The sequence below is a fragment of the Muntiacus reevesi genome, chromosome 3 (genome assembly GCF_963930625.1).
Source record: "Muntiacus reevesi chromosome 3, mMunRee1.1, whole genome shotgun sequence".
NCBI classification, from domain to species: domain Eukaryota; kingdom Metazoa; phylum Chordata; class Mammalia; order Artiodactyla; family Cervidae; genus Muntiacus; species Muntiacus reevesi.
In genome coordinates this window covers 93,822,257-93,833,019 of record NC_089251.1, presented here as the reverse complement: position 1 = coordinate 93,833,019, position 10,763 = coordinate 93,822,257, and the positions used below count along the sequence as shown (strand labels likewise).

At 40.0% G+C, this 10,763-nt stretch overlaps 1 non-coding gene across 1 annotated transcript; it reads right to left on the bottom strand.

The window, feature by feature from the left end:
• Positions 1 to 10,127: 10,127 nt before the first annotated feature.
• Positions 10,128 to 10,234, bottom strand: LOC136165684 (U6 spliceosomal RNA). The gene has a single exon (XR_010662687.1). It is a non-coding gene; the product is annotated as a U6 spliceosomal RNA (small nuclear RNA).
• Positions 10,235 to 10,763: the final 529 nt, after the last annotated feature.

Genomic DNA, 10,763 nt, shown 5'->3' with positions numbered 1-10,763 from the left:
GCACCTTTTATTCTTCAGGCACACGTGGGGAAATGTGAAGTCCTCATCTCCTGTTGTCTTTAGAGACTTCAAGGGTTTCTGCATAAAGTTCAGAAGATACTATCCCTTGTGTAGCAAAAATATAAAGAAGGTATTTATGGCTAATGAGGCACCATGGTTTTATTTATGTTTTAGTCAGATTGAAACAGGAGCACAGGAGGGTGTCAGAAACAGCTAACACTTTGGAAGGGGATTGTGGGGGACAGCTAAGACCAGATCCTTCCAGGATCTGTAATTTTTGTCAATGATGCTAATGAATGTGGAGCCCATGTGCATCAAGGAGAGAAGGGTAAAAGTCACGGTGACTCTTCCCTGGAAAGGAATTGCTTTCTCATCGCCAGAGATTTCTGAATCTAAGTTAGAAAGGAAAAAAAAAAAAAAAAAACACGCTTGCCATGTGCTTATTACCATGTGCCTTGACAGGAAAAACAACAGCATCTTGCCTCCTCAGCTTATTCCTCATCAGTGAACTCTTCCCCAAACAAGACACTCCACATCAGCCATTTGGGCTTCCTCCCGTCCCTGTTGCAAGGAGCTCTCTGTGCAGTTTGTACTCACTGCAAAGCGTATGGAAGCCAAGAGCAAGAAGCTGGTAATCTGGGCACCCACAGTTGTGATGAAGCATCTTCAGCGGAGCCATCCAAATCAAATATTTGGCTCTGCTGCTTCAGATGCGCTGTCTCATATTGTCACTGTGGTGCTGGCAGGGGAGCCGAGCCCACTGGGGGTGGGGGGACCAAGGGGTGGGGACGTGGCGGAGAGCACCCTCCCTCCAGTGTCATGTACCAGGAACATCTCCTGCCCTTGGTTGTCCTGGGTGCCTTCTGAAACTGCAGCACCTCTTGGGCACAGGCCAACTGCATACAGCTAAGGAAGAATGGCAGGAAAGCACACCTCCCTGAGGTCAAATTTGCCTTTGGTAACAAAGATTTTAAACACTGGTCCTCGGGCCTTCTGTGGTCATCCAGTAGTTAGAACTTCGCCTTTGAATGTGGGGGTTGTGGGTTCTATCCTTGGTCTGGGAGCTAAGATCACACCCGCCTCGTGGCCCCCAATCCAAAACCTAAAACAGAAACAATATTGTAACAAATTCAGTAAAGACTTTGAAAATAAACCATATCAGAAAGTCTTAAAAAAAAAGTTCTAGTCCTTTTACTACTAGTTATCTACAGTTTACTACTGTTATCCACTGCTGTGTTACTATCCTTGGTGGTGGTGACATGCTTTTCAAAAGCATCTCAGAATCAACACAGCCATTTTCATATACGTTTTTTCATTTGGTTTTAAGACAATCATATAGGGCAAATGTGAGAGAAGAAATGCTCAGCCAATCCCGAGGGTTGCTAGCTCCTTTAGGGAACTGGGAAGATAGTCTGGAAACCTGTGTCCATTTCTCATGACCTGGTGGGTTACTTCTCTGCAGTGATTTTTCGTTGGGAAAAAGTTGATATTTTAGGAGACATATCACCAATGTGTCCCCTATGTCACAAAATTTTAAAACCAGAAAAATCGCTGTGGATCTTTTCAAAAGTCACTAAATCACACTTTTAATTCTGATTTTATTGACATATAATTGATGTACAGTATTGTATTATAAGGTGTGCAGCCTATGAATTCACTTACTTACATCGTGAAATGATCACTGCAGTAAGTTTGGTGAACTGTCATCTCATATGGATACAAAATTAAGTAGAAAAAATATTTTTTCCTTGCGATGGGAACTCAGATTTATTGTCTTTACATCTGTCATATATAATGTACAATGCTCTTATTTATATTTATCATGTTGTACCTCACATTTCTAGTACATATTTATCTCATAACTAGGATCTCGTACCTTTTGATCACCTTTATCCAATCCTCCCTGCTCCAGTCCGCCTCTCTGGTGACCACAAATCTGATCTCTTTTTTCTACGAGTTTGTTTGTTTTCGAAATATAATTAACCTATAACACTATGTTAGTTCCTGGTATATAACATAATGATTTGATATTTCTATACATTTCAAAATGATCATTATGGAAATTCTAGTTACCATCTGTCACTATACAAAGATGTTACATAATTATTGACTGTATTCCCCACACTGTACATTTCATACCGAGGACTTGTTTATTTTGTAACTGGAAGTTTGTACTTGTAGTCTCCCTTACCTATTTCTCTCCAGCCCCCTCCTCTACCACATCTGTTTATTCTCTGAATTTATGACTCTGCTTATGTTTAGTTGTTTGTTCATTTGTTTTGTTTTCTGGATTCCACATGTAAGTGAAATCATACAGTGTTTTTTGTCTTTCTCTGCCTGACTTATTTCATTTAGCATAATGTCCTCTAGGTCTATCTATGTTATAGCAAATGGCAAGATTTCATTCTTTTTAAGACTAATATTCCTGTGTGTGTGTGTGTGTGTGTACACAGGTACATATGCCTTGTTGTCTTTGCTCATTCATCTGTCAGTGGCCACTTAGGTTGCTGCTATATCTTGGCTACTGTAAATAATGCTGCAATGATATTAGGTATGCATATAGAATTCATACAACCAATACCAAAAAAGCAAACAACCTGGTTAAAAACATCTGAATAGACATTTTTAATATTACATACATATATCTTTATTATATACATATATATCTTTTAAGATTAGTGTTTATGTTTTTACCCAATAAATACCCAGGAATGAAATTGCTGGATTGTACAATAAATCTATTTTCAATTTTTTTCATGACTCTCCGTACTGTTTTCCAAAGTGGCTGCATGAATTCATATTCCCACTAACAGTGAACAAGCTTCCCTTTTCTTCACAGCCTTACCAACAATTGTGTTGTGTTGTCTTTTTGATAATAACCGTGATAACAGGTGTAAGATGATATCTCATTGTGATTTTGATTTGCCTCTCCCTGGTGATTCGTGAGATCCAGCATCTTTTCATGTGGCTGTTGGCCATCTCTAAGTCTCCTTTGGAAAAATGTCTTTTTCACATTCTCTGTCAGTTTTTTAATCACGTTGGTTTTTTTTTTTTTTTTTTTTGGTATCAGTTGTATGAATTCTTTGTGTACTTTGAATATTAACCTTTTATCAGATATACCTTCTCCCATTCAGCAGGCAACCTTTGTGTTTTGTTGATAGTTCTCTTCACTCTGCAAAAGTGTTTCTGTTTGCTGCCATCCCATTTGTTTATTTTTGTTTTTGTTTCCTTTGCCTGAGGAGACATATCTAAAAGACCTTTCCTTAGACAGGCCAGAGAGGCCAGAGAGGACACTGCCTGTGTTTTCTTCTAGAAGTTGTATGGTTTTAGATCTTATATTTAAGTCTTTCAATAATATTAAATAAATTAAAAATTGTTTTTTTATGTGTAAAACATTTGTTAAGTAATAATAACAATGTTTTATTGATATTTATTTTCTTCCTGGTTTGGAGGGAAGATTATGTAAGCCTAGTTTTTTCATCACATTCCTATGCTGCTCCATTATTCTTGCAGCCAACTTGAATGAACTGGACTAATTGATCCTGTGTCCCCTCTGCTCTTGGTTCCTTGGTGCTCAGGCTTCCAGCCCTCATTTCTATTTTGTTTGCTTTCATGGGTCTAATGGCTCATCCAGAAAACCTGGACATTCCTTCTGAACTGTGTCCTAATGGCTTGTGCTTGGTTTCCCAGGGATATAGTTTCCTGTGCGGCCGGCTTCCCTGCAGTTCAGAATTTCACCTGTCCTTAGACTTCCTGTGTCTGGGTCCCACCCACCTGTTGGGACTCGTTGCCCCTTTTCGTAGAGCTCCTGATGGTGTTTGCATTTTCAGGTTTACTTGTGATCATTGTTTTTCTGATACATTGTTCGGTCTGCCAATCCCCAGAAACTCTCCAGGGCCTCCTCCTAGATTCTGTCTACCTAAGATACGTGGTCAGTTTTTAGATTTTCATTCACCTCAAGACTCCTCCAGTCTAGTGTGGATATCCACACATGGCAAGCCCAAACATTGCCTAAAGTATAATAAATAAACTAGATTCAGAGGACAGTAGCTTCTGAAAGGAGGTAGGGTAGTTTTAGACTTGATAAAGTAGGAGAAAGTGAGTCATGATGGTAAACCCTTAGTTAGATAAATGAGTTGGTGTAAAGAGTATTTAAGAAGAATAATGTAGCGGAAATATGAAGGTTGGATTGGGAAACAGAGCCCTGGAGCAGAGATTAATGCAAAGTTGTCTGAGTAAGAGTGAAGGAAATAGCTGGTGGGACTTGGAAGGAAAGGAGACAATGGTGTATATTTCAAAGGACAGAGCGACAATACTTCATTTCTTCTTTCATTGTTCAGCCCTTCACTAAACACTGTGCATTTGTCATGGGTTGAAACGTGCCCTCACAAAAGTGCATGTTGAACCCCCAGGACAAAAGAATGTGGACTGATTTGAAAATAGGGTCTGTGTAGAAGTAATCAGATAAAATGAGGTCATGCTGAATAAAGTGAGCACCCAATCTAATATTAACAGGATCGGTGTCCTTATAAAAAGGGGAAATTTGAGCACGAGGGACACAGGCAGCGGGGAGACGATGTGAAGGGACTCAGGGAGAAGACGCTCACCTACGAATCAAGGAGAGAGGCCTGGGTGGCTCCTCCTCTCACAGCCCTCAGGAGAAACCAGCCTTCCAACACCTTGAGCTCCGGCTTCGAGACCGCAGAGCCCTGAGATGGTACATTTCCATTGCTCAAGCCACCCAGTCTGTGGTCCTTTGCTACAGCAGCCCTAGCAAATTAATCCAAGATTGAACATGACACTTCTAGGCGCCTGGAACATGGTTGGGGTGGGGCAGAGCCTGTGTCCCTGCTTTGAGGAACAACTTGAGTGCTTTTAAAGGCAAATGAGAATGCACTGTGATGAGCAACATTACAGAGGTAGGAGGTATTGTGCCTGGGGATGTGAGAGAAGTTCCAGAGGTGGCGTTTCGTCTGGGTTTTGAAGTATGGGCTGGTGTTTGGAAGAGGACGAAGGTGCAGAGGGCACTCTAAGTCGAAGCAGAGACAAGGGACCCGAGGGGTCAGGGGACAGTTAAGGCCTAGAGTGTGGTGGAGGGTCTGTGGGGTGGGAGAGGGCTGAGAGTGAGTGTGCCTCAATGTGGCTGAAACAAGGACCGTTTGGCCAAGGACTTTGGATTTTTATCCAAACTAAGCAGAAATAATCAACATTTTAAAATCGGGTCAGTGATATGTGATTTTCTTTTTTAATTACTGGGAATGTAAAAGGTGGAGGGAGTGAGGAGGAACTGGCTGCAGTTGGGGGGCGGGGAATGCTCAGAAAGGAAGCTTGTTAGGTGTCCAAGTGAGAGGTTACCAGGTAGAAGATGAAGGCAGCATCATTAGGATATAGAGAGAAGAGGCAGGAATCTAGGGGCGTCTCTTGAGTTGAACTGGCTTGAGTTGGAGCTGCTAATATAGATGGTAAGGAGCGGGTTGGGGGCAATTTAAAATGCCCTGAACTTTGTAGGACTTAGTACTGTGCCTGGCAAACAAGAGACTCACTTGATGCTAATAGCTTCTGTGGCTCCTAGGCTCCCAGGTAGAAACCCAGCTGTGAATACAAGAGGTGGAATGTGTTTGGAGAGTGAGTGGGGAGGCAGGGGGCTGACTTGTTTATTTGTTCATCATTATAGTCAATAACTTATAATAACCTATAATGGAAAATAATCTCAAAAATAATATATGTGTACATGTATAACTAAATCATTGTGCTGTGCGCCTGAAGCATTGTTAAGTCAGCTATACTTAAAATACATATGTTAAGAAAAAATTTTTTTGCATTGCCATTTCTGTTCTCTACCAGAGCTTGACAATGGGTAGGGTTTTCTGTCAAAACACACTCAATCATCAGAAATATATTGAGAATTAGTAGAAATCATATATTGTGAAGCTAAGGCTATTCTGACTTGTAGTGACTCACAAAAGTAGAGAAACAAAAAGTAGAAACAGGTAATTTTTACACTACATAATTGATTCTGAAGCATTGAAAAAAATTTTTTCCCCTAAACTATTGAATTTGTTTTCAAAAAACTGTCCATATCATGGGTACAAATATAGCATAAATACCGCATGTACCAAAAAGCCACTAAACCCAGCGAGAAAGAACAACACCCTCTGAATACCTGTAGACTGATTTAATTGAGAGTTTCCCTGATGGCTCAGATGGTAAAGAAGCCTCCTGCTAATGCAGGAGGCCTGGGTTTGATCCCTGGGCTGGGAAGATATCTTTTATTTATTTATTTTTTATTTCCTTCCTATTTAAGGCACCACAGAGTACTGAGTAGTGTTCCCTGTGCTATAATTAATTTTATACATAGTATTAGCAGTGTATATATGTCAATCCCAATTTCCCAATTCATCCCTCCCCTCCTTCCCCACTTGGCATCCATCTGTTTGTCCTCTATATCTGTGTCTCCATTTTTTGCTTTGCAAGTAAGTTCATCTATACCATTTTTTCTAGATTCCACATATAAGTGTTAGTATACAATATTTGTTTTTCTCTTTCTGACTTACTTTACTCAGTGTGAAAGTCTCTAGGTTTATTCATGTCTCTTCAAATGGCACTATTTCATTCCTTATGGCTGAGTAGTATTCCACTTAATTCTTCCATCCTACTTTATACGTTGGTATCATAAAATCTGTCACAATTTGTTATAATTATTTAACCATCTGCCTTCATCTGTAAATTATACTCTTATGAATGGGAGCGCTTATCTGAGTTTGCTCGTTACTAATCCATTAGTATCTAATATTGTGCTCAGTTTGGTGGACAACCAGTAATTGTTGGATACATGGCAAATGCAACTTAGGCAGAAGTCCTTGTGGCTGCTTTTGGATCATAAGTAAACCTTCCCACAGGGTTCGTCCACTTCCCTGAATCACATACATGTAAGCATATCATGATAGACTTTTGTTGGAAATGTGTTGCAGAATTCAAAATCTATGATACAGAGAAAGCCTTCAGTCTTTGTTCATGTAATTGGAAAAAAATGACTTTTTTCTTAAGTAATCTATGCAACTTACTTGTGGTCCTTATGTATTTTAAAATATTCATACATTATCTACTTAAAATTTGAGGAAGAATCTATTAAACATACTAAAATTTCTAACACATACTTTATTTTCTCTTTGAGAATCTTTTTTTTTTTCTCTTTGAGAATCTTGAAATGCAGCCTCCTACAAGTTTTGAAGAATTTTTCTCTCAAAGGCTTCTGTCAGTTATTCTGGGAAGAAGTTAGCACCACTTCTCACAGGGGGTTTCCTTTGTGGCTTAGAAGGTGAAGAGTCTGCCTGCAATGCAGGAGACCCAGGTTTGATTCCTGGGTGGGGAAGATCCCCTGGAGAAGGGAATGGCATATTCTTACCTGGAGAATTCCATGGACAGAGGAGCCTAGTGGTCACAAAGAGTTGGACATGACTGAATGACTTTCACTTTTTCTTTTCACAGAATACAAATGACTCTTTCTCTAGCATTTCTAGTTTGAAGAAAAGTCTGTTGATCTAAAAGAAGAGAAGTTCAGTTCAAATCAATAAGGTGTTCTTTCTTGTTTTCTTTTATTGAAAGCATTGCAACAATCCCCAATGAAGGAGCACTGCCATTGCTTACATGAAGATCTAATAAATTTTGTGCATCTTTGAGGTTTCTAACTGCCTGAAAAGTGAACGTGTGTCCAACTCTCTGCAACCCAGTGAACTGTAGCCTGCCAGGCCCATTTGTCCATGGAATTTTCCAGGCAAGAATACTGGAGAGGGTTGCCATTTCCTCCTCCAGGGGATCTTCCTGACCCAGGGATTGAACCCATGTCTCCTGCATTGGTAGGCGGATTCTTTACCACCAAGTCACCTGGGAAGCCCTTAATTGCTTGAGCTACTTAGTTATCCATGCCTAAATCTTTCTTGGATAAAGGTTTTTATTTCTCTAAAAATTTAATGTGATTTTTTTTCAGTTCACCAATGTAAAAATATTTCTGTAAGTCTTTCAATGAAAACTTATCATCTATTTGTGCTGTCTTCACCCTAATTCTCAGAAGCAATGATCATCAACAGTTTTAGGAATTTCTTGCTATCTTTATCTTGATATTTTTAACATAGTTTGTTCCTTTATTTTTTATACTGTATCTCCTTGATGTTTATATTTAGATATGATTCAGTGACTTCCAATTATGTTACTTGTAATTAGACTAATATTGTCTGCAATTTTTACAAATATTGTGTATGGCTAAGCTACAAAGTATGCAAAAATTGGGTTTTATTTCTTTTACAGTATTTTTACTTTTTCTGTTTAAAATAATTTTAGTTGTCTTTATAGTTAATAATTTTTTTGTGTATGTGAAGAGGTATAATGCATACTGCTTTTTATAGATTGTTGCTGTTATTTTAGTGAATGTCCACATCTAGAAATTAAGCATGCTATTTTTATTTATTATAATTCAATATAAATTAGTATTTCTATCATCTTCCAAACAAATCAAAGGCTTAAAACTCACTGAATTTAGTTATACTTCTGCTATGTATCAATTCATGAATTTTTTAAATAATTTATTTTAATTAGAGGCTAGTTACTTGACAATATTGTAGTGGTTTTTGCCATACATTCACGTCAGTCAGTCATGGGTGTACGTGTTTTCCCCATCCTGACCCTCCCTCCCACCTCCTTCCCCATCCCATCCCTCATGATCATCCCCTGCTCTGGCCCTGAACACCCTGTCTCATGCATTGAACCTGGACTGGCGATCTATTTCACATATGGTAATATATACATCAATTCATTTCAGTTCAGTTGCTCAGTTGTTTCTGACTCTTTGTGACCTCATGAACCGCAGCACGCCAGGCCTCCCTGTCCATCACCAACTCCCGGAGTACACCCAAACCCATGTCCATCGAGTCAATGATGCCATCGAACCATCTCATCCTCTGTCATCCCCTTTTCCTCCTGCCCTCAATGTTTCCCAGCATCAGGGTCTTTTCAAATGAGTCAGCTCTTTGCACAGGTGGCCAAAGTATTGGAGTTTCAGCTTCAACATCAGTTCCTTCCAATGAACACCCGGGACTGATCTCCTTTAGGATGGACTGGTTGGATCTCCTTGCAGTCCAAGGGACTCTCAAGAGTCTTCTCCAACACCACAGTTCAAAAGCATCAATTCTTTGGTGCTCAGCTTTCTCTACAGTCCAACTCTCCCATCCATACATGGCCCCTGGAAAAACCATAGCCTTGACTAGACGGACCTTTGTTGGCAAAGTAATGTCTCTGCTTTTTAATATGTTCTCTAGGTTGGTCATAACTTTCCTTCTAAGGAGTAAGCATCTTTTAATTTCATGGCTGAAGTTACCATCTGCAGTCGTTTTGCAGCCCAGAAAAATAAAGGAATATACATGTTTCAATGCTATTCTCTCAAATGGTCCCACTCTCATCTTCTCCCACAGAGTCCAAAAGTCTGTTCTTTACATCTGTATCTCTTTTGCTGTCTCACATACAGGGTCATTGTTACCATCTTTCTAAATTCCATATATATGTGTTAATATACTGTATTGGTGTTTTTCTTTCTGACTGACTTTATTCTGTATAATAGGCTCCAGTTTCATCCACCTCATTAGGACTGATTCAAATGCTTTCTTTTTAATAGCCGAGTAATATTCCATTGTGTATGTGTACCACAACTTTCTTACCCATTCATCTGCCAATGGACATCTGGGTTGCTTCCATGTCCTAGCTATTGTAAACAGTGCTGTGATGAACATTGGGGTACATGTGTCTCTTTCAGATCTGGTTTCCTCCGTGTGTATGCCCAGCAGTGGGATTGCTAGATCGTATGGCAGTTCTATTTCCAGTTTTTTAAGGAGTCTCCACACTGTTCTCCATAGCGGCTGTACTAGTTTGCATTCCCACCAACAGTGTAAGAGGGTTCCTTTTTCTCTGCACCCTCTCCAGCATTTATTGTTGGTAGACTTTTTGATAGCAGCCATTCTGACCTGCGTGAGATGGTACCTCATTGTGGTTTTTAATTTGCATTTCTCTGATAATGAGTGATGTTGAGCATCTTTTAATGTGTTTGTTAGCCACCTGTATGTCTTCTTTGGAGAAATGTCAACAATATGGAATGCTTCATGAATTTGCATATTATCCTGGCGCAGGGGCCATGCTAATCTTCTCTGTATCATTCCAATTTTAGTATATGGGCTGCTGAAGCGAGCACTGAATAATTCCCTTTTGATTCAATGGTTATATCTTTGGAAGGACTCAGATTTGGGGCTGGTGGCTTTGTGAGCCTGTAGTTCTCTGTGTAGAATAAAGTGTCTCTTGCTCCCACCTAACCCAGCCTAACCACAGCATAAAACTTGGCAAACAGAGAATGGACTATATTTCTGATTCTTCTTATTCCCTCAGGGAAGTGTCTTTTGTGTTTAGTTCAGTTCAGTTGCTCAGTCCGGTCCGACTTTGCGACCGCATGAATCACAGCATGCCAGGCCTCCCTGTCCATCACCAGCTCCCAGAGTTTACTCAAACTCATGTCCATCGAGTCGGTGATGCCATCCAACCATCTCATCCTCTGTCGTCCCCTTCTCCTCCTGCCCCCAATCCCTCCCAGTGTCAGGGTCTTTTCCAGTGAGTCAACTCTTTGCATGAGGTGGCCAAAGTATTGGAGTTTCAGCTTCAACATCAGTCCTTCCAATGAACACCCAGGACTGATCTGCTTTAGGATGGACTGGTTGGATCTCCTTGCA